This window comes from Nycticebus coucang, chromosome 3 (assembly GCF_027406575.1).
Source record: "Nycticebus coucang isolate mNycCou1 chromosome 3, mNycCou1.pri, whole genome shotgun sequence".
NCBI classification, from domain to species: domain Eukaryota; kingdom Metazoa; phylum Chordata; class Mammalia; order Primates; family Lorisidae; genus Nycticebus; species Nycticebus coucang.
Window position 1 is genome coordinate 130,624,175 of NC_069782.1, and position 25,547 is coordinate 130,649,721.

The window sequence follows — 25,547 nt, forward strand, 5'->3', positions numbered from 1 at the left end:
CTAAGAAACTCCCTTTAATTTACTTCCTACAGCTAAAGTTACTAATCCCAAAGCTATTTGTAATCCCAGTAGGGTTTACCTTAAGAGAAATTTTCATTAATCTAGATCTTTCCCAGTACACCCTTAATTAAAGTTCTTATGCAGACAACCAGATGAATCTATAAAGGTTATTATAATCCTTTCTCGTTTTTTTTCCTTTTGCTATCCCCCATTTTTACTTTTGGGATATGTTTCTATATAAAGATTCTGAAATGTTCCTTTTCTTTCTCATGTATGTATCCAAAAATGGACAACCTTTATCTTTTTTTTCCCTCCCTGTTTTCTTTTTTTATTTTTGTAGAGACAGAGTCTCACTTTACCGCCTTCAGTAGAGTGCCATGATGTCACAGGACTCACAGCAACCTCTAGCTCTTGGGCTTCCACGATTCTCCTGCCTAAGCCTCCCTAGCAGCTGGGATTACAGGCACCTGCCACAACGCCCGGCTATCCCTCCCTGTTTTCTTTCTTTCTTTTTTTTTTTTTTTTGTTGCAGTTCCACCAGGGCCGAATTTGAACCCGCCACCCTCGGTATATGGGGCCAGCGCCCTGCCTACTGAGCCACAGGTGCCGCCCTCCCTCCCTGTTTTCTGCCACTTAAGTTTGAGGAAGAGAGAGAATACATTAATATTTATTGAGCCCCTTTGTCTAGGCATCTTGTGCTATGTATTACCTGTTTAAATCCTTATGTGAACAATGGACCCTCCCTCTGTCTTACCTGAAGCTTAGAAAAGTTAAGCCTTCTCCCAAGTTCTCACATCTTTAAGTAGTAGGTCAAGTTTTGACCTCAAATTTGACTTAAGAGGCCTTGCTTAGCAAATTGCCTTTCAAATGGTAATTGCAGGCACCTCTCTATCAGGATGTTTGACTTAATGTTATATAGCAACTATACCTTTTCTCCATTTGATTTCTATAGCACTTAAAAAAAATTTCACAGACAAGGCAGTGCCCTTAGCTCAGTCGGCAGGGCACAGGCCACATACACGAAGGGTGGCTGGTTCAAACCCAGCCTGGGCCAGCAATAATAAAAACAAACAACAATGCAACCGCAACAAAAAAAATAGCCAGGCGTTGTGGCAGGCATCTGTAGTCCCAGCTACTTGGGAGGCTGAGGCAAGAGAATCGCTTAAGCCCAGGAGTTTGAGGTTGCTATGAGCTGTGGCAACCCAGCACTCTACCCAGGGTGACAGCTTGAGACTCTGTCCCCCAAAAAGAAAAAAATTTACGGACATTAATCTATAGCACTTTGACATCTAGCAAACACTATTTCCTCAACTTTTCCCCTACTTCTTCCACCTCTTACTGCTTATAATTTATTTTGTTCAGGCTGAACTGAGCTAACCAGTGTATTCAGAAAACTTAACTATCTAGTTAAGTTTTTATTAACTATAATATTAACTATAATTAATTCTATGTTGCTTTTAAATGCTTCCTAAATAATAATCACTCACCTTATGAACATAGCATACAGGGGTTTTTGTTTGTTTGTTTGAGGCATTGTGGTGCTCTGCTGGCTGGGCTATAGTGCCATGACCTTAGCCTAGCTCACAGCAACCCCAAATGCTCAAACTTCTGGGTTCAGTCATTCTTCCCGTCTTAGCTTCCTGAATATCTGGGACTGCTGGCATATGCCACCACACTCAGCTAATTTTTCTATTTTTAGTAGAGATGGGATCTCACTCTTGCTCAGGCTGGTCTCAAACTCCTGACATCAAGCAGTCCTCCTGCCTCAGCCTCTCAGAGTGCTAGGATTATGTGTATAGGCATGAGTCCCTGGGCCCAGCCTTACACAGGTTTTTAAAGGATCTAAGATGCCTTCATGGCTCCATTATCAGAGTATTAAACACTTGAATCAAGGTGGTCACTCATAACTAATTGTTTTATAGGTGGTGTTATAGTACACATCTTATCCTATTGTCTGTCAATATTTGCAGCATAAATATGCATTAATAATCCTTTCATACTAAAAATTTTGTTTTTCTCAAACTTTGGTATTAATTTTGTCAATTTAAAAAATGTCTCTTAAGGCTTCAAAGGTCAGGTCTGTCTAATTACTCTTTAGTAAATGTTATATTTTTCTGTTCCTACTTCTAGAAGGTTTGGTAATTATGAAGACATGATGAGGTTATCAGAATTTAGTTGGCCCTTGAAATTCTCTGTGTCAGAGAGAGGGGTCTTAGTACAGAGATGAGTGATTACAAGAAACAGATTCATGAAAACAGAAAAACAAACTCTTTGTGTGTGTGTGTGTGTGTGTGTGTTTAACTCCCTGGATATTCTCTAATAGAAAGGATAGAAAGTTTGATGGTTAAAGGTGGCATAAATTCCCTCACAGACTTGTACATAAGAAGTACAAGAAGTACATGTACTTGTTCCCATGGAGCATCAAGGCCATGACAAACAGGAACATTAAAATATTTCTAGAAGATAGAACTAGGTATGATGGTAGCACTCTGGCAGGCCAAGGTGGGAGGATTCTTTTGGCTCAGGAGTTTGACACCAACCTAAGCAATAGTGAGATTCCATCTCTACTAAAAATAGAAAAATTAGCTTGGTATTCTAGTGGGTGCCTGTAGTCCCAGCTACTGGGGAGGCTGAAAAAGGAGAATCACTTGAGCCCAGGAGTTTGAGGTTGCTGTGAGCTCAGCTGAAACCACAGCACACTAGCCTGGAGCAAGTGTGAAACTCTGTCTCATTAAAAAATAATAATAATAAAAATATCTAGGGCTCAGCGCCTGTGGCTCAAGTGGCTAAGGCGCCAGCCACATACGCCTGAGCTGCCGGGTTCGAATCCAGCCCAGGCCTGCCAAACAACAATGATGGCTGCAACCAAAAAATAGCCGGGCATTGTGGCAGGCGCCTGTAGTCCCAACTACATGGGAAGCTAAGGCAAGAGAATCTCTTAAGCCCAGGAGTTGGAGGTTGCTGTGAGCTGTGATGCCACGGCACTCTACCCAGAGTGACAGCTTGAGGCTCTGTCTCAAAAAAAAAATCTAGGAGAATGAATGTAAATTTTAATATGTTTTTACCTCAAATATCACTTCTCTAACATAATCAACATTTTCTAGGAATATCTAAGAGCACAAGAGATTTAATTATATGTAAATTTCTTTAAATATGTTAGAGCAAGGCAAAAGGGGAAATAGAGAAAACGATGTTTAAAAAGAAATGGTTCCTACAGTGTTAACTATGGAGTCTGTAGCGTGACTCTGTAATGGAATATCATGGCAGGGGGTATAATACTGTAAATAAGATGAATATGCCACTTGTGGATTAATGGGCAACCTAAAGAGTGGCTTTATTTACATGTGTGTGAGGTTCATTTTCAGTTTATATATTTTCTCCTATTATTATGATTGGAGTACTTACAAACCTGACAGTTTAATTAGAGAACTTCTTTAAAAAAGCAGTTGCCTGGAATCTTGCTTTACATATTTTTTTTTTTTGGTAGGATTAATATAGTGTCATTTTAGACTTTATAGGTTGAAGGAGTTTTCCTTAACCTTTTCTCCAGATAATAATGTAAGGAAAAGAGGTGGTTTCTAAAATATATTAAGTCCATAAAATACAGCAAATTTTCTTTTGAAAGATAACAGATCAATAAAGATACCACAGACATCGAGATTATGGTAGATTCCCTTTGCAATGATAGTTTTATGAATATAGTATACTTTTTTTTTTTTTGTAGAGAAAAAGTCTCTCTTTATCACCCTCGGTACAGTGCTGTGGCATCACAGCTCACAGCAACCTCCAACTCCTGGGCTTAAGCAATTCTCTTGCCTCAGCCTCCCAAGTAGCTGGGACTACAGGCACTCGCCACAATGCCCAGCTATTTTTTTGTTGCAGTTTGGCCGGGGCTGGGTTTGAACCCACCACCCTCGGTATATGGGGCCAGCGCCCTACCCACTGAGCCACAGGCGCTGCCTGAATATAGTATACTTTTCAAAGGTTTGAGTTAATGTAAACTTGAATACATCTAGCCTGAGGCACTATAGGAGCCACTATCTCAACATTATAATATAATGTAATTTCATGCAGTAAGATTAAATATTGAGAGTTTTATGTAAGTAATTTTTTTTTTTGAGACAGAGTCTCACTGTGTCACCCTGGGTAGAGTGCTGTGGTGTCACAGCCCACAGCAACCTCCAATTCCTGGGCTTAGGCGATTCTCTTTCCTCAGCCCCCCAAGTAGCTAGAACTATAGGTACCCACCAGAACACATGGCTATTTTTTTGTCACAGTTTGGCCGGGCCAGGTTTGTACAAGACCCTCTCGGTATATGGGGCCAGCGCCACTGAGCCACAGGCATCGCCCTATATAAGTAATTTTTAAGTCAGCTGCTTAGTTTACTGTTGATTACAACGTAATGCTATTATTTAGTGCTCTTGAAACTTCAAAGATTGTTGAGTAGTTCCTCCTTTCCCTCAAATGAAAATGTGTGATATGAGAAACTGTATGCCAAAGTAAGTGATCTCCTTAAAAACTTTGTGTAGTATTAATTTTCAGTTGCTAAAGTTAGATCCTGAGATTCTATTTGTTGAGTCTGAATGACTTCAAGCAAAAAAATTATGAAATATTTTATTTATTTATTTACTTACTTACTTACTTTTGAGACAGTCTTCACTTTGTCGCCCTTGGTAGAATGCCATGGTGTCATATTACAGCAACCTCAAATCTTGTGCTTGAGCAATCTTCTTGACTTAGCCATCTGAGTAGCTGGGGCTATAGGTGGCCGCCACAAACCCCAGCTAGTTTTTCTGTTTTTCGTAGAGATGGGGTCTCACTCTTGCTCAGGCTGGTCTTAAGCTCCTGAGTTCAAGCAGTCCACCCTCCTTGGCCTCCTAGAGTGCTAGGATTACAGGCATGAGCCACGAGCCACCGGGGGGCCTGACCATGAAATACGTTTTTTAAAGCATTAAAATTCACTGATTATATCATCAATTTGATAGCCTTTCTTTAACATTACAGATATTTAATAAGCATTTATAATGTGCCAGACATTGGGCTAAGCGCTTTATACATGTGTATACCTTTTCACTTGAATCATCATAACTCATTAGCTATTTAACTCTACATTATATGCAAAAGAACCAAACTCAGATCAAGCAACTTGCCCAAGGTTATATTCTTTGTTGCAGAACTGGAATTCGAACCCAGACTATCTGGCTCCATGGCCCTATGCTTTCAAACCACTGTGTTTGTGAATTTTAATATATAGAAGTTAGGATATTTATTGCAAATGGGGGGATTATCTACAATATTCTCTGGGGTGCCTATTACATGTAAACATTTTACTAACAACTAGCCAGGAGTTGAAAATCACTGAAGTAGGCAAATTGGTTATTTTTAGGAAAAAAAAAAAAATTCGGCTAGGCGCCCATAGTACAGTGGTTATGGTGCCAGCTACATACACCGAGGCTGGCGAGTTATAATCCGGCCTGGGCCAGCTAAACAACAATGACAACTGCAACAAAAAAATAGCCGAGCGTTGTGGTGGCGGGCGCCTGTAGTCCCAGCTACCTGGGAGGCTGAGGCAAGAGAATCAGTTAAGCCCAAGAGTTTGAGGTTGCTGTGAGGTCACAGCACTCTACCAAGGGCAACATAGTGAGATGCTGTCTCAAAAAAAAATAATAATAATCACAATACAGTAATACATTTTAGGTTTGTTATTCTTCTCTTGCACTTAAAATATTTTCCTGTTTAGCATTCCATGTGAGGTGATAAAAATGAAAAATACCTCAATTAGCAATCACAAAAAGATAAAACTGTTAATTGAACCTTGTAATCTCCACTTACTGTCTGTTAGGCTTTTCTTTTCAGGCTTTGATTGTATGTAATAAAACTGTTGCTTAATTAATGCCAGGGTTCTGAAGCCTTTGGAGGCCAAAAAAGAGAGTGAAGTGGAGAAACCAAAAGGCAGCATCAATAGCTTTTCTGTAATGTTAATTTAGAAATGTCATTCTTATTCTAGGTAATGATGTACCGTTCCCACCAGTTACTAGACAGGTGAATTGAAAGAGAAGCTGTGGTGAATACTGTCTTAGGAAAAGCACAACTGATTGAGGGCCTCAGTGGGCTAATGAGTAACTTTTCATACAATATTTCACTGCTAGTTTGAGCTGCTCTTAGAATGAGTATGGCCATGTTAATATGACAAGTAGACATAATGCAAAACCAAATGAAGGTGGTAAATTGATATCTTGACTTTGTGGTGTGTACAGGAAAGCTCTAGAACTGATATCAACAGTGGGACTATCTTTGGCAGAATGGTGCTTGTCTGTAACCAGAGCAGAAGAGAAGTTGTACTAACTTGTATTAATCTTCTTTTCACATGCTAAATAATGAAATGGTAACCATTTCATTGGGAAATTACTAGGAAATTACTAAAACTTCTTTTAATTATTGACATTTTTTGAGGAATCCATATGCTTTAAGTAGTTGATAGAAAATATTTGCTAGATTATAATTCAAAATACTTTCTTGATTTTGAAGATGTAGAAAATTGAATAACACATAATAGTCTTCTCAAAAATGAATTTACATTAAAGTGACTTTATATTCTCTTTTTCTTTCTCTCATTACTTCCCTTGGTTCAAGGAACTTATTAATTAGCTGGCTTTTTTAATGTGTATTGATTTTAACAAGAGTGTTGAAAAGCTATGTTTTGTCCAGGATGGGAAAGATTTGAAATCCAATCATGAAAAATGAAGTCCCTTTTATTTCTGGCTGCATTCCCGGAATGGTTGTATGTATTATAATTATTGAACTTTTAGCTCCTCAGATTCTGTCTGGATTGTAGAGGATTACAACATCATAACTAAAATATACTTTCTGACAATATCCAAATGTGAAATAGACATTGTTGGATGGAGACTTTTTTTTTTTTTTTTTTGTAGAGACAGAGTCTCACTGTACCGCCCTCGGGTAGAGTGCCGTGGCGTCACACGGCTCACAGCAACCTCTAACTCTTGGGCTTACGCGATTCTCTTGCCTCAGCCTCCCGAGCAGCTGGGACTACAGGCGCCCGCCACAACGCCCGGCTATTTTTTTGTTGCAGTTTGGCCGGGGCTGGGTTTGAACCCGCCACCCTTGGCATATGGGGCCGGCGCCCTACTCACTGAGCCACATGTCTCCCGGATGGAGACATTCTTATTGTCTTAATTTCCAATGGTGAAGGTGCCTGTGGAAAAGGGGTTTATAAACATGGAGGAAAAATACAGGCTTTAAATTGAATAGGTCGCTATTGTCTGGGGGGTTATTTAATGCTGATAAATACTTGTTTTAGAATGAATGGAACTAGGTTAAGTGTTTACAGCCAAACCTTTCTATTCTCTACCAAAGAGCAAGGTTCTCTTGACACTGACCTACTTTGCTCTTATACAGTACTGTAGGTACAGTGGTTATGTAGACAAGAAGAAAAAAATAGATGAGACCAGGAAGATACTTTAGTAGGAAGGGCTTGGAAGCATGTTTGTAGGAACTTAATGTTGCCACAAATCATGAATAAACATTCAGAATTCTCTAATATTATAGCAGTTATAACCATTTTTAAGCCTCCTTTTTAAGTAGATATTTCTCTCCCGCTTTCTGTACTGTGAACTTTACAAAACTGGCATAAGCAACCCTATTAATTATTCATATCATAGCAACAATTAAAGCAAATTAAAAATAAAAATCTCCATATTGCATTTAACTGTGGGCAGCATCAAACTGTGGCAGCTCTGTAAGGGCCTGTGGTGTTTCCTTGGTTAAAAGTGCTAGAGGGAGCTCTAACCTTGTTCAGAATGGTGGCATATGGGAACAATTGTTATGTGGCAGTAGGGTCGCAAGTAAGAATAGAGACTCAGGCTCTTATATGGCCAAAATTTCAATCTTTTTTATTAGAAGTCCGTGTTTCCTCTCCTATCAGAAAGTAAGGGCTACGGGCGGCGCCTGTGGCTCAGCGAGTAGGGCGCCGGCCCCACATGCCAAGGGTGGCGGGTTCAAACCCAGCCCCGGTCAAACTGCAACAACAAAAAAAAAAATAGCCGGGCGTTGTGGCGGGCGCCTGTAGTCCCAGCTACTAGGGAGGCTGAGGCAAGAGAATCGCGGAAGCCCAGGAGTTAGAGGTTGCTGTGAGCCGTGTGACGCCATGGCACTCTACCCGAGGGCGGTACAGTGAGACTCTGTCTCTACAAAAAAAAAAAAAGAAGAAAGTAAGGGCTAGGACAGTCTCTCTATCTGTAATGAAACAGAACTTTTATTCACTCATATCTTCCTTTCTATGAATATTACGATCTCCTCCTAATAGAGTGTTCAGGAGATCCTGAATTTATACCTGTATAATCATAACTCAGATTTTAAAAAGAAAAGAAATGTAAAGAACATTACTAGAGTCCACCACTGCTCTTAAGTCACTACCCTTTCAAGGGTAACCATTATCCTCACTTGTAACATCATATAGGTGTATTATTATAGTTTTGCCTATTTTTGAGCCTCATATAAATGGAACCCTACAGTAGTAATAGGTATTTTTTGCAGTCTGAATTACTTTAGTATATTTGACAGTCATTCATATTATTACATAGTTGTAATTTGTTCATTCTCATTGATATGTAATGTTTCAAAATATATAACTACCACAGTTTATCCTTTTTTCATTTTTTTCAGTTTATCCATTTTACTACTGGGAACATTTGGGTTTCTTTCAGATTTTGATAACCATAAACTTCTTCTACATATCTTATTTATATATATGTATATATATATAAAATCTATTTGAATGTGTTCAAATAGATACATGTAAGCAGGACAGAATTTCCAAACTGGCATCAATTTATATGGCAGTGAGTGAGACCTCCATCCTTCCCTTTTCCTCACCAACTTGGTGTTGGCTTTTCCATTGTAGCATTCTAGTGATATATAGTAGTATCATATACCATGTGCTGAGTAGTTTATTTAGCTGTGGTAAAAAACACATAAAATATACCATCTTTCATATTCACATTATTGTCACATTGTGTTTTTAATTTAAATTTCTGAGAGTACTGTTAAAATTGAGCATATCTTTATATGTTGATTGGCCTTTTGGATATGAATTCCAATCTTTGCTCATTTTTGCTACTGGATTTTATGTATTTTTCATATAGGTTTATAGGGTTTATGTAAATTCTGGATACAAATTATTTGCATGTATTACAAACATTTTCTCCTACTCTACTTGCCTTTTTATGATGAGTGAAGTTGAGGAACTGAATGGAGCTTTTAATTTCGATAATATTCCAATTATTTATCCTTGCCATATATAGTTAGTATTTTTATATTCTTAAGAAATCTGTGCCTGTTCCAATCTCAGGAAGATATTACATGTTTTCTAAAATTTTTATTGTTTTACTTTTCATGTTTAGATTTACAATCCATTTTTTTTGTGTGTGTGTGGTGTGGGCTAGAGGTGAGAATTCTGTATTTTTAATGTGATACCCAGCTGACACAGTACCACTTATTGAAAATGTGTATTTCCTACTTTACTGGATTATTTTCTTTATCATAAATTATGTGAAAATCTTGAACTCTGGTAGTTAGTCTTCCAGTTTTGTTGTTGTTCTTCAAGATTGGCTTTTCTTGGCCATTTTCATTTTCTTTTTTTTTTTTTGAAATAGAGTCTTATTATGTCGCCCTCGGTAGAGTGCCGTGGTGTCACAGCTCTCAGCAACCTCAAACTCTTGGGCTTAAGCGATTCTCTTGCCTCAGCCTCCTAAGTAGCTGGGAATATAGGTGCCCACCCAACGCCTGGCTATTTTTTTGTTGTAGTTGTCATTGTTGTTTGGCAGGCCCAGGCTGGTTTAGAACCCACCAGCCCCAGTGTATGTGGCCGGAGCCCTAGCTGCTAAGCTACAAGCACTGAGCCCATTTTCATTTTCATGTAAGTTTTAGAATCAACTTGTCAATATTTACCAGCAATGAGAGGTTCTCAATATACAGAGGGTGCCAAGAAAGGAATAAACCATAATACTCGCCCGTAGCTCAGTGAGTAGGGTGCCAGCCACATACACCCAAGGTGGCGGGTTCGAGCCCAGCCTGGGCCTGCTAAACAACAATGACAACTGCAACCAAAAAAAAAAAAAAAAAATTTGTAAGACTCAGCATATACATGTAACAAAAGATGAATACAAGTCACATTGAACACCTCTGAAGTCAACCGTGACTTGACTATTACAATGTTAATACTTCTTTTTTTTTTCCTCTTAAGATATGTATACATTCTTTGGTACCCTCTGTTAAAATATATTAAGATAGGGTGGCACCTGTGGCTCAAGGAGTGGGGCGCTGGTCCCATATGCTGGAGGTGGCGGGTTCAAACCCAGCCCTGGCCAAAAAAAAATAATATATATATATTAAGAGATATATATATATATATATATATATACACATACACATATATATACACATACATACAAATTACTCTACATACAAAAAAATTCTGGGCAGCACCTGTGGCTCAAAGGGGTAGAGCGCTGGTCCCATATGCTAGAGGTGGCGGGTTCAAACCCAACCCTGGCCAAAAACCACAAAAAAAATGCTCAGTCTTACACAATCTAAATCACATGTTAAATTTTCTTTGTTTTCTTCATAGTTCTACCCCCAAACTCACCAGCGGATGGTAATTAGCATATTTTAAAAGTATTTCAATTCAGAATTCCCCTGGTGAGGAATGTAGTATGAAGTTTTTATATTAGCCCTGTGAAATAGGTGGTGCTGTTTTCCTTTACAGCAAAGTGGAGGCTTAAAGAGAGTAACTAGCTTGCTCAGGCCTACATAATGGCAGACATTTGTCTTGAACCTGGGCTTGCCTGACACTTTGCAATGCTACATTTGAAATAATTTTCTCCTCCAGAAGTAATGCCCTGGGTCCTTGATATTAACCTTAAGAATATATTCTCTAGGGCAGCGCCTGTGGCTCAAGGAGTAGGGCGCTGGTCCCATATGCCGGAGGTGGCGGGTTCAAACCCAGCCCCGGCCAAAAAACCACAAAAAAAAAAAAAAAAAAGAATATATTCTCTAAAATGCTTTAATTTTGTCTTTGTCCAACCCCTAAACCCCATTCTCATTGCTATTCTCTTAATGTCCGTTCTGATATCAACCCTGTTTTCCATCCTTACTTACAATGTAATCCCATTAGGTTGCTCACTGTCAATTAATGCTATCACCATGGAAATTGGTGCTTGTAACTTGCAATGTTTATTATAGTAGCTAATATGCCATCTTGACCTTAAGGATATTAGATGACCTTTGGAATCTGAAAGAAAAACATAGCCATGATACAGCGGCTATGTCCTATAATGCTAAAAATTATGCTGGGAAAGAATGGTAGCCATCTGATCATCATGGGTACTATAACCTTGATAAACCCTTGAGAAGATTCCAGTAGGTTTTTTATGTCTATTTGCAGACTCTTCTTGTAGTCCCTCTAATATAGTCATGTGTTTCCTTAATGATGGAAGTACATTATGATCAATATGTCATTGAACGATTTTGTCATTAATGGAACATCTTAGAGTACACTTACATAAACTCAGATGGGATAGCCTACTATACCTAGGCTATATAGTATAGCCTGTTGCTGCCATGCTGCAAATCTATACAGCATGTTTGTGTACTGAACATTGTAGTCAATTGCAATACAATTATGAGTATTTATCTAAACATAGAAAAGGTGTAATAAAAATACAGTAGTATAATCCTATGGGATGACCACTGTATGAACAGTCAATGACATTACACAGTACATGATTATACTTTGATTTGGCCCTAGGTATACATTTTTTGCTACCTTGTGAAGTAAAGAGGTCTTTAATGGAGAGGTATATTCATTTATTGACAGTTTTCTAGAAAACTTGTTCTTAAATACTGGGAACTAAGAAGAGGGATGGATGAGGAAACCAGAAATTAAATGTGAAAGAAATGAGGCATATTGAGACAGAAAATTTCAAAACAGTATTACTGCAGTTTCATTTCCTTGTGTTAGCTATAAAGAAGGTTGAAACTCCAAAAACTGGGTGGCTCCTGTGGTTCATTGGGTAGGGTGCCAGCCCCATATACTGAGGGTGGGGGGTTCAAACCTGGCCCCAGCCACACTACAACAAAAAAAAATAGCTGGGCATTGTGGCAGGTATCTATAGTCCCAGCTACTCCGGAGGCTGAGGCAAAAGAATCACCTAAGCCCGGGAGTTGGAGGTTGCTGTGAGCTGTGACGCCATGGCACTCTACCCAGGGTGATAAAGTGAGACTTTGTCTCTAAAAAAAAAAAGAAACTCGGCTTGGCGCCTGTGGCTCAAGCGACTAAGGCGCCAGCCACATACCTGAGCTGGCAGGTTCAAATCCAGCCCGGGCCCGCCAAACAACAATGACGGCTGCAACCAAAACATAGCCGGGCGTTGTGGCGGGCACCTGTAGTCCCAGCTACTTGGGAGGTAGAGGCAGGAGACTCACCTGAACCCAGGAGTTGGAGGTTGCTGTGAGCTGTGACGCTACCGTACTCTACCCAAGGGACAGCTTGAGGCTCTGTCTCAAAAAAAAAGAAAGAAAGAAAGAAAGAAAAGAAACTCCAAAAACTTTTAGAAGTTTCCTTATTTCTTTCTTTTTCATTTTTATTTTTTCCTTTTGCTGTGAAATCTCGGTTGCCTGGGCTGGAGTTCAGTAGTGTTATAGTTCACTGCAACCTCAAACTCCTGGCTCTGCCCCCTCTAGCTAGTACCGTAGGCCTGTGCTACCATACCTGGCTAATTTGGAGGAACGGGGGTTGTTTGACGTCTTCATTGGTGTTTTGTTTTGTTTTGTTTTGTTTTTGGAAGAGACAAGGTCTTGTAATGTTGTCCAGCTTGGTCTCAAGTTCAAGTGATCTTCTCCCAAAGTGCTAGGATTATAAGCATGAGCTACCACACCTAGCCAAATATTTATAGTTTGTAATTATTAATTTTAGAATACTTAAGCATGTAGAAAGGTAAGAGAATAATAATGTTACCCCTGTATCTGTCACTCAGAATGATAGCATTTCTTCATTTTAAAAACTCAGTTGTTTAAGAATAGTTTGATTGGCCAGGCGTGGTGGCTCACACCTGTAATCCCAGCACTGTGGGAGGCCGAGGTGGGTGGATTGCCCTGAGCTCACTGGTTGAGACCAGCCTGAGCAAGAGCGAGACCCCCATCTATAAAAATAGTTGGGCTTTTTGGCAGGCACCTATAGTCCCAGCTACTTGGGAAGCTGAGGCAAGAGAATTGCTTGTGCCCAAAAGTTGGAGATTGCTGTGAACAACCCACAGCACTCTACTGAGAGTGACAAAGTGAGACTGTCTCCAAAAAAAAAAAGAATAGTTTGATTTATTCTTGGGATTATGGAATATATCTTTTACCCCAATAATATTAGGAAAAATATATATTAGCTACTTAAGAAAACATTTTTTGTTGAGTTGTTTGTTTCTAATGCATCAAATTTCAGTATGTATTCCTTAAGTGAAAATTGACAATAAAATAACTACAGATGTTTGACAGTGAGAAAAAATTCCTGAGAGTTGATACCCTTGAGTTTCATATTTAGTATTTTAGAGTACACTTACTCTAACAGTGAAGTGAAAAGGTTGATTAAGCAGAAAATGTCTTTCTAGAAAACATTTCATGCTTTAAGAAAACCCAAGTTCTGCATAAAAGGATAAAATTCCTATTTCTAAATAAGTACACAAATATTATGGAGATAACTTTCTTCCCAATTGTCACACACACGTACACACACGCACACACTTGCGCATGTATGGGAATTTAACCGTTCCTGGGTTTTTTTGTGACCCTTAACATCCAGTGTCTTTTCTCAGAAAGGCCAAAAATCAGCAATCTCTGGTCCTGAAATCCCATAAAATTGTTTCCGTGTGGAGGACATATAAATAACCTTTTTTTTTTTTTTTTTGTAGAGACAGAGTCTCACTTTATGGCCCTCGGTAGAGTGCCATGGCCTCACACAGCTCACAGCAACCTCCAACTCCTGGGCTCAAGTGATTCTCTTGCCTCAGCCTCCCAAGTAGCTGGGACTACAGGCACCCACCGCAACGCCCGGCTATTTTTTGGTTGCAGTTTGGCCGGGGCCGGGTTTGAACCCGCCATCCTCGGTATATAGGGCCGGTGCCTTACCGACTGAGCCACAGGCGCCGCTCCTTATAAATAACCTTTAAACAGAATTACAAGATTTTTCAGAGAGAGGGGATTAATGTCATTGACAGCCAGAATTTTAGCTCTGTTTTTACTGATTTCTGATTGCTAAATCAAAGTAGAAAATCAGAAGAAAACAAAATTTACTCTGCCCTACAGGATGTTAGCTCTTCACTTGAAATTGGTAAAGTGGATTTTAAAAATCCAATATGTTTTAGCAATAGCCCTGAAAGACTAAAAATGAAAAAAAAAAAAATCAAAGTACAAATTGATTCCATATTGTAGAAAATAGTTTGAGGGCTTCTTTTAGCTCTTTCCTATCTTCTCTAATTACTAAGTTTCATGAAACATAACCCTAATATCAGTTATTATTCTTTTTGGAATTTCAGTTTTGCTTTGATTCTTAAATTTTTACATAGTAATCTTTTACATATTTTATTATATGCAAATATTAAAGCCAATCTTTGAAAATGGATTAGATTGCTAAATTTGAATGTCTATGGACAAAGTATCAATATAGTGGTTGCATCCTTGTTGATGAGGGAAGAGGATTTCAAATATGTTTATATCACAGTGCATTTTTATGGTTTATGCTATTGTACTCCCAAAAAGCAGTATCTACTCTTTATTTTAGATTGGATTAAAAATTCTGTTTACCAAGTATTTTTGATCTGCTGCTACAATGACTGATGTCATAACTTCTGCTTTCTAGGGCTTAAATTCTAGTTTGAAAGGGAAAAGTTTCTAGGCAAAGAAACTATTGTAAAAGCAAAGATTATATTTATTAAGGTATTAAGTTAATTGTAATCAACTATGTAGATTTGTGATTCTTTCTAGTTACGATATGAATGACAGTTTGGGCTCTTACTATGTGCCAGTTACTTTTTCTAAATGCCTTTGTGTATATTATCTTTATCCCAACATTAACCCTCCAGGTAAGTAAGTACTATAAATATCACCAGAGAAATACAAGTCACAGAGAGATTAAATTCCTTAACCAAGATCACATTCCATTTAAATTGTAGTCTTTTAATGATATTCTATTACATAAACTCCAAAAAGGTATTTAAACTGGCCTCAGTTTGACACTTTCAGTCTTGATGTTCACGTAAACCATATTTGGTTATAGGAAAAGCGTTTATCCATCTATGCAAAGCCATCCTGGTCTCCTTAGTCATTAACTTGGAGCTTCATTGTCATTAAAAAGAGGAAGGGCCCATTTGAGAGAAAAACTGTACAGTTCATATAACAACTGCATTTTGAAATCTGGTCTGAACTCTACAAACTTACGTCAATTTGAGCAAGTTATTTTGATTGCCTCTACTTTTAGAAAAAATAAAGCAACAACGAAAAAAAAAAACAGATGCTGCATCCAAACTAAGCTTTTCTTGGATAAATTAAGAAAACAATTACTGAAGTATTCCAGAGAGAAATGTCTTCAGTCCCTTGATGCTCCAAGGGTTATTAAAGTTTTACCTGCAGATAACCAAGACTTGCAGAAGTTACAAGTCATTTACTTCATTCACTGCAGCTAAGAGAATCTTGTGCTCCTGCCTCATAGGATTATTTCTTGCTGCATTTAGCTTGCATTAACAAGCATTTGGAAGGAGTTGAATTTCTTCTAGAAAGCTGAAGTAGCTTCTTGAGATCTTATCTAAAAACAAATCCTGTTATCTTCCTATCCAGGTTTTAGGTAAAACTTTTAAAAGGCTCCTTTTTTCCCCACAAAAGCAAGTTTTATCAAGTCATTGAGGCCTTTTTATCAGACCCCAAAATTGTGTTTTAAGCATGTATCTCTTTCCCTATTATGGTAAAACTTAATAATTTTCCAATGCTAAACATAGGGAAGATGTAAGGGTGTAGTTGGGCAGAAGAATCTTAGTTTAAATTTTCACCATCACAGAAAATTTATTTTGGTAATATTAACATCATTTAGCAACCAAATGAAGAAATTACACACAAAGAGCAACAAAATTTCAGACAATTAAACTTTATTACTTGGCGTGAAACATTGTGTAGTGGTTTAAAAAAATAGTTTCTCATCTCCTCTACCTCTTGATGTTTATTACTTATTATGTGGGAGAGGACCTGTTTGTCTAGCAAGCATTTTGTTCTTTTTAGAGCTTGGCAATGCTAGGTCTCATTTGCATTTGGTCATATTAATTCCCCTACCACCACCACCGCCATCACCATTTTCCTCATCTCCTCACCCCTGCTTATCCTCTACTTCATCTCTCCCCTAGCCCTCTCCCTCCATCTCTTCCCTAGCCCATCATCTCTCTTACCTCCCCCATCTATCTTTTCTCTACCCCTGCTTATCACTCTTCCCCCATCATTTTCCTATCTCTCACCTACCCTACTTCCTAGTCCCCATTCTTTTTTTTTTTTTTGTAGAGACAGAGTCTCACTTTATGGCCCTAGGTAGAGTGCCGTGGCCTCACACAGCTCACAGCAACCTCCAACTCCTGGGCTTAAGCGATTCTCTTGCCTCAGCCTCCCGAGTAGCTGGGACTACAGGTTCCTGCCACAACACCCGGCTATTTTTTTGTTGTAGTTCGGCGGGGCCGGGTTTGAACCCACCACCCACTGAGCCACAGGTGCTGCCCCCAGTCCCCATTCTTTAGTCACTTTTGCCATTCCTTTTACTCCCTTGACCTCTGCCCTGGCTCTAGCCTCTGCCTCCCTTCCTAATTTTTCCCACTCATTTACTTCCTTGTCTTTCCTCACTCCTCCACTTTCTCTTGGTCTTTCTCCTTTACTCTCCCTTTCCTTCCCCCGTCACAGTGACCTATGATACTATATCCTCCAGAATCACATCTTAACTTCTCTAAGGTGTTCAGCAAAGGAGCTTTTGCTTATGCTGATTAATTTGATGTTAAGGACAAAGCATCCTCTAGATGGCACAGAAACTCCCTTCCCACCCCACATTCTTCAAATCATTGACTAATAATTTTTTTTATAAAAAACAGAAAGATATATAGCAACCAAAATGTTAACGTTGTCTATTTGTTGGTAGTGGAATTTATGAGCAATTTTTATGTTCTGTGTGCTTCTGCATTTTTCATATTTTCTAAAATGTTTCTATTATGCTGTTTTTAAAAACTCAATTGATCATTTTTCAATAGATGTTTATTTAATGAATGGAAAAACAGTCAGAATTTGATCCTATAGAGAATATTAATTTGGTTTGCTATTTTGATGTTTGGTTTTCCACATCCTTTTGGGCTTTGAAAATGGTCATCCTTTAGACTGCAGTATGAAGTCTTCAGCTCATTGGCACTATTGTAGCATGTGATGGATGTTAAATACAGCTGTACAAGTTAGGCTTCAACCTGAAGTTCTGTAAGACCTTTTCTGCTTTTCTCTATCCTCCCCATAATTTAGTTCATATTTTGTTTTTAGTAATTATATTCTATAAGAGTGTTCAGTCTGGTAAACTTGGCAATTTATGTGTAGGTTTGTTTTCAGCTCTGTTATCAGAGGGACAGGCATTGGTGAGCCAACAGTTCTACTGTTGTTATACTCTGTCTTGTCTCCCCTTGGTATTGCTGGTTAATAAAAGCTTAACTTAGATGCTGTACTGGGCCATGATACTAATTCTGCCACAATTAAATGTTAAAATTCTGAGCTCAGATTCAATTTGACCAAAAGGAAAACTTTCATCAGATTATTTCCTTTTGGGTTTGTTGGTTACCCTGTGGGGTGGGTAGAAGGTGAACGGAAGACTAGATAAAGTTTTCTAGACAATTTGAGTTACTCATTTCCTAGCTATAATGTACTCCTTATTTTACAAAGGGTTAAATGGTAATGGTGCAGTTGGTGAATGGTTTTCTAGCTGTAGGAGTTTTTGAAAAGTGATCAAAGAATTCTGCACTTAATTGAATCCTTAAGGCATGGACCCACGGTCATGGAAAAAATACCACTGAACAAAATTCTCTTGCTTTTGCTCCTACATATAGTTCTTAAAGTGTTTTAAAAGTACAAAATTATCTTTTAAAAGGATTTTATGTCTATTTATGCTGGTTGGACATTTTACATAAGTATGACATTTAAAAAGATTTAACACAGTGTGTTCACTCCCTTGGGCTGCCCTTTTCCTGTTTTTGTTTTTGTTTTTTTTCTCTCAGTTTCTCAAGTCTGCATCACTGGCACTTTTATCCCATTTTATCCTATCTTGTGAGCAAAGTTTTAACAGTACATAGAAAGTTAACTGCCTGGAGTCTTAAATATAAGTAACACGCAACCAGTAATAAGCTGTCGGGTTTTTTTTGTTTTTTTTTTTTTTTGCTGCCTGCAAAGAAACATAAACACAGCGCTCATTTCTGGCAGGTTTTTACTGTCAGAGTTTCTCCTATTATATTTATCTTACAATTTGCCAGGGGGTGAAGTTATTAAGTTTTAGCAGCAGCCATCGATCAAGTTCACAAGTTAACACGATAAAGGCTCTGTGCCGCTCCGATTCGGGGAAATGATGATCCTCACTCGGTAATTAACTAAATGAGAAAGTTAAATCTTACTTGAGAGCTGGGAGAGATGAAAGAGAGGTGTTTGTCAGTTTCTCAGTGGAAATTAGAAGCAGTTTTCTGCAATTCCCTAAGCTGCTGCTCTGTCATATTTTACATAAGCACTGGGAAAACGTCTTGTAATTAGTGCTGTCATGGAGGATTTTTTTTTTTTTTTTTTTTTTTTTGCTGAAGGATGTTGGAATAATTCATTAGATTATCAAGAAAGGCTTGTGTCCTGAAATGATTAGCACAGTGAAATTTAAACCATTAACGATAACAAGTTTAGAGCTTGCTGCAGTGCAGAGGCACCCAGGGTATGTCTGTGCCTATTTCAATCATTTCTTATAATTAAACATTATGTCTTTTTCCCCCATCACTAGGACCCATCCAAAATTCCTTTTAAGGTGGCACTGCCTACATCAGTGGGTTTACCAGCCTTGGAGGTGTGTGTAGTTAGTAGCTATAATAATGCAGCAGTAAATTAAACCACAGTGTGTTTCTTGGTTTAGAACAAAAGAACCTATTGCTCTGGAAGCTATAGAGATGCATGAGGGAGTCCACTAAAGAAACAAGAGTCTCAGTTTTGAAACCTAAAAATGTTAAATGACTATCCTATTCCTTTAACCACATGAGAAATCAGAAAGTAATATAAAAGGCTTTGTTTTGATTTGGGTAAATTTTATGTGTGGGGTTTTTCCTATAGTTAGCACATACAAAAAATGACTGGCAAGTGTCCAGTCTTTAAATACTTATATACACTGGGACAATGTGAGTTCATTTCCTAATGAGTTGTATTTAAAAGAATTGGAAGGATTGTAAGCTTTTCCAGGTAGGTTTATTAGAAATCAGTCAGATTCATAACATGAACTTTCCTTCTGCTGACAGATCTGCCCCTTCCTGTCTTCCATGTTCACTAATCAGATCTGACATGTTTATGAGTTCACCTAATATGTAATCATATTTAGTAGAAGCTGTTAAAATATTAATACAGTAATCCCACTGAGAATTGTGTTGTTTACCCCTCTTAAAATGTATCCCCCATTTGTACATCCAGCCACCATTTTCATTTGAATTCCACTCTCTACCCCATAAAGGATAATAGACTACTTCTTTGGTCACTATTTAATTATAAAGAACTAAAAATTAGAATAATTATAAGTTTTTGAGCATTCATTAATTTTTCTCTGCATGTTCAATTTATAGCTAAATTCTTTCAATTTCTCTTGAAATCCCCTTATAAAAGATACTGAGGAGCCAGTTAGTTCTGTCATCTCTGCATTCCTTTTCTTTCCCACCATAGTTCTTTAGGAGTTCTGGAACAGTTCTGTGTCTCTTTGTCATCATCATGTCCATCCCAAGGTGTGCTTACTTAACTCTTTTCCTATCCTAATCAAAATGTAAACTATCCCATTTCTTTACAATTCAACTAAGTCAGTGTTTTTTTTGTTTTTTGTAGAGACAGAATTTCACTTTATTGCCCTCGGTAGAGTGCCGTGGCGTCACACAGCTCACAGCAACCTCCAACTCCTGGGCTTAGGCGATTCTCCTGCCTCAGCCTCCCGAGTAGCTGGGACTACAGGCACCCGCCACAATGCCCGGCTGTTTTTCTTTTTTTTGTTGTTTAGCTGGCCCCAGCCAGATTCAAACACCCCAGTAGGGTATGTGGCTGGCACCGTAACCACTGTGCTAACCACTGTGCTACGGGCACCAAGCCCTTATCTTATCTCTTGTTGTAATTACTCTCTTTGTTTACGCCTTACAATCCCAGCTCTGAACAGTCTCCCTTGTCTGAAACATTTTTCTTTCTCTGCTTACCACACCATTCCTTTTGGCTAAAGCAGAGTTTGCATGCAAGCTAAAAACATCTGTTATTTCACCATCAAGTTCAGCCAGTACATGATACATTTTTTCCAACCTATATATAATATACTTAGCAAAGTAGGCATACTTAATAGTACAGTGGTGGTTGGTAGTTAGGTCACTTGATGTTTTCAATTATATATTTTCCGATCTAGGCCCAGGCTTCAGCTTCAGAAAAATTCATGGTAACTTTGAGAGTGGTACATGTAATATCTTTTCAAGGGGCAAAAATGTTAGCTGTTAGCCTTTGAGAACTAAGCTGGAGGACAGTTATAAATACTTAACTCCTTTCATTTTGTGTGTTTGTCACCTGACAGCGTATTTCCTTCTTCCTTCCTTTCTTTTGGAGACAACTGTTCGCTGTAAATAGAAAAACAGTAGAGGAGATGTTCAGGGTGGCAGAAACTTAGTGTCCATTAAACAGGCTTTTTTCAACAAGATCTAAGACATTTGAACAATAGTGGTTGAGTCATCAGGCCTTCTTTTGTTGCGAAAGCCAAATCAATTCTTTTGCCACTAGTAACCATTACACTCTCTCTCATACCTTCTAATATACAACCTTTTGGTTTTTTTTTTGGTTTTTGGCCGGGGCTAGGTTTGAACCCGCCACCTCCGGCATATGGGACCAGCGCCCTACTCCTTGAACCACAGGCGCCGCCCCTTTTGATTTTTTAATTGAACTTTTTCATTGTTCCCTTGTGGATTTTCAGAAGCTCACAAATTGAAATTTTGCTGCATTTACTTTAGACGTGTAAAAAAATTCTGTATTGGAGAATGGTAGAAGGAAAGGGCTTGAAAACAAAGACGTTTATCTCTGAATTTTCTCTTATTTAAAAGATATCTTTTCCCCATTGAATTATCTTGGTACCATTCTCAAAACTCAAAAGTAACATCTTAGCTGCAAGTGAAATACATGTTAGAGTGTTATTTAGCCATTCTATCCTTAGAATTTTTTCACACCAACTTTATTGAGATAATTTACATACAGTAAATTGCACCCATTTTGAGTATGTAGTTCAATGAATTTTGACAATTGTAGACAGTTGTGTGATACTCAAGATAGAGAAGGAGACGCCTGTGGCTCAGTGGGTAGGGCACTGGCCCCATATGCCAAGGGTGGCAGGTTCGAACCTGGCCCGGGTCAAACTGCAACAGAAAAATTGCCATTCTGGCAGGTGCCTGTGGTCCCAGCTACTCGGGAGGCTGAGGCAAGAGAATCGTCTAAGCCCAAGAGTTGGAAGTTGCTGTGAGCTATGAGATCACAGCACTCTACCAAGAGCGATAAAATGAGACTCTGTCTCTTTAAAAAAAGAGGGAGAGAGAGAACATTCTTGTCCCAAAAAGTTCCCTTGTGGCCACCTTCAGTCAGTCCCACCCCCATTTTCAGCCCCAGGCGACTACTGATCTGTTTCTTTCACTAAAAGTTAGATTTGTTTTCCTAAAGTTTCATGCAAGTAGAATCATAATCATATGCTCTTTTATACTTGGCTTCTTTCATTCAGCATGTTTTTGTATATTTGTACTTTGTTACTTTTATTGGTGAGTACTCTTCCATTGTATAGATACATACACGTTATCAATTCATTCTTTTTTTTTTTAACTTGAAACAAAGTTTATTGAGAAACAGAAAGGTGGATTTACAAAACAAAAGCAAGGTAAAGGTTTACTGAGCAAGACACGTTAGTCATGGACAACGAATGGGATTCCATTGTCTGAACAAGGAAAAGGCCTCAGTTCATCTCGTGATGGGGATTTGGATTCTTATAGTTTTGGACTATTATGAATATAGCAGCAGTGAACATTAATTTACAAGGCTTTGTGTAGAACTATGTTTCATTTTAGGGGGGCAAATACCTAGGAATAAATATGCTGTATCATATGGTAAGTATATGTGTAACTTTATAAAAAACCTGTCAACCTGTCTTCCAGTGGTTGTACCATTAAACATTATTGCCAACAGTATATGAGAGGTGCAGATGCTCCTCTTTTTTTTGCCAATACTTGGTATGGTCAAGTCTTTTTAATTTTAGCCATTCTAGTAAGTGTGTATTAGTATCTTGTGATTTTAATTTACATATCTCTAATGATGATGTCGAACATGTTTTATATGCTTTTTGGCCCAGGAATCATGGATCTTTTTGTGTGAAGTGTCTGTTCAAATCCCTTGCTCATTAACAAAACTGGGGTTATTTATTTTCTTATTATTGAGTTTTAAGAGTTCATTATATATTCTGGAAGCAAGTCCTTTTGCAAATACATATTTTGCAAATATTTTCTCCCAGTTTGCGATTTGTCTTTTTTATTTTAACTTTCTTTTAGAACTCTGAATGTTGCAGGAAGATGAGGCCCAATGGAGAGAAAGAGCACCCAAACACCACATTTATAAGAGGAAGGGCTTTATTCACCAGCCGGGAGCTTACGACATAGAATTCCAAATGGCCGCGCTCCCCGACTGCCTTGGTCTTTCCCTTTTTATTGACAGTCAAAAAGTTCCACCCTACAGGTACCCTTCTCATTGGCCAGTTTGAATCAAGCGGGAGATGGTATTCCCGCTCCTACAGAACTATAGGATTTCACAGAACTTGGAAATTTCCAAGTTTCAGGAAGTTTACAAATTCCCAAGAGCTGAATCACTATGGAGAGGACACTGCAGGTGTATCCTTGTGGTCTCCTTGAGAAGACCTGTTCTTCTAGACCCCACCATTCTCGGGTGTCCTCTCTCAAGAAGTTTTAAATTTTGCCACATGCCAATTTTTGACTTTTTTTCTTTTATAATGTTTGCCTTTCCCAAGGGCACCAAGATTTTTTTTTTAAGGAGTTTTATAATTTTAGCTTCTACACATAAATCTAGCCTGTTTAGCCAGGTGTGATGTCCCACAGCCTGTAGTCCCAGCTACTCAAGAGGCTGAGGCATGAGGATTTCTTGAGCCCAGGAGTTTGAGATTGCAGTGAGCTCTGATGATGCCACTCTACTCTCATCTGGGCGACAGAGTGAGACTCTATCTTGGATAAATTGTTTCAGCACCATTTATATCAAAGGCTATCCTTTCCGCATTGAATTATCTTGGCACCATTCTCAAAATTCAGTTGACCACATGTGAATCTGTTTCTATACTCTGTTCTTTTCTAATGATCTATACTTTTGTCCTTACACCAAAGCCACACTATCTTGATGACTGTTGCATGTCTTCAGTATTCCAAGTCCTTCATCTTATTCTTTTAATGAATATTTTGTCTAAGTTTCAGTCTTTTGCATTTCCTTTTGTTTCTTTGGTTGGTTTATTTTGAATCAGAGTCTCACTCTTGCTCCAGACCAGAGTGCTGTGGTTTCAGCCTAGTTCACAGCAACCTCAAATTCCTGGGCTCAAGCAATCCTCCTGCCTCAGCCTCCCGAGTAGCTGAGACTACAGGCATAAGCCACTACGCCCATGTACTTTTTTCTATTTTTGGTGGTATGGCGTCTCGCTCTTGCCTCAGCTGGTCTCAAATTCCTGACCACAGTCCTCCTGCTTGGCCCCCCAGAGGGCTAGAATTATACACTTGAACCATTGAGCCTGCCTGGACCTTTCCTTTGCTATGCAAATTTTAGAATCAGCATGTCAATTTCCCTCCTGATATTTTGGTTAATATTGCAGTAACTTTGTAGATCAATTTGGGAAGAATGAACATCTTAATATTGAGTCCAATTTATGAACATACAGTATCTCTCCATTTAGTTAAGTATTTTTAAATTTTTATATTAAATATTTGTATTTTCTTGTTTTTTATTCTTACTTTTCAAGTTCCAGAATCCATATTTATTTAAGTATTTTAAAAATATCCCTCAGCAGTGCTTTGTAATTTTCAGTGTACAGGCATTACACAAATTTTGTTAAATTTATACCTTAATATTATGTTTTTGTGCACCTGTATAGATACATATATCTGTATGTGTGTGTGTATATATATATGAAATTAGTGTAGTGGTTATTCTTTGGGTGGCTAGTGACATGAAAAGGGACACAAAGATGACTTGTAAGGCTCATAATAACCTGTTTCTTGAATTTGGTGCTGGTTACATGGGTATATTCACTTTGTGAAAATCCATAGAGCTGCACACTTATGTAGTTTTGTGTATGTTATACTTCAATGAAGATTAAAATAAATGGGAAACATACATGTGGAAAAAAATGTACTTTCAATAGAGTGTGAAAGCCCAACTCCAGCGTGTCTTTCCTTTCATTAAGAATGTTCATTTATTGAGTACTTCATGGTGTCCTAGGTGGTATCCTAAGCATCCTTTTTATGAGTTTTTTTTTTTTTTTTTTTTTGGGCCGGGGCTGGGTTTGAACCCACCACCTCCGGCATATGGGACCGGCGCCCTACTCCTTGAGCCACAGGCGCCGCCCTTTTTATGAGTTTTTGTATTTGATCCTCATTAAACTCCAACGAAGTAGATCCTACTATTATCCCATTTTATAGTTGAGGGAAACAGAGACTTAGATCAAATTATGGGCAACACCTGTGGCTCAGTGAGTAGGGCACCGGCCCCATATGCCGAGGGTGGCAGGTTCAAACCCAGCCCCGGCCAAACCGCAACAAAAAATAGCCGAGTGTTGTGGCAGGTGCCTGTAATCCCAGCTGCTCGGGAGGCTGAGGCAAGAGAATCGCGTAAGCCCAAGAGTTAGAGGTTGCTGTGAGCCGTGTGACGCCACGGCACTCTACCCGAGGGCGGTACAGTGAGACTCTGTTTCTACAAAAAAGAAAGAAAGATCAAATTATTTATTCCCTGTCACACATCTGATAAATTGAGGAATGTGAATTGAAAACTATTTATTTGTTCATTGTAGGGACAAAGCTCTTTTAAAACAATACAGTATGGGGTAGTGGTTAAAAGTAACTCATTTGAAGTGTTAATGGATCTCAGCCATGTGTCTTTCTGTCTCACAAAGAAATAATCTTACTGGCTTGGTGCCTGTAGCTCAGTGAGTA

The 25,547-nt window shown here is 38.5% G+C and overlaps 1 protein-coding gene across 5 annotated transcripts in view; it reads left to right on the forward strand.

Moving 5' to 3' along the window:
• Positions 1–25,547, forward strand: part of BTRC (beta-transducin repeat containing E3 ubiquitin protein ligase) — a 204,126-nt gene that overhangs the window by 139,053 nt on the left and 39,526 nt on the right. The window lies entirely within an intron of this gene.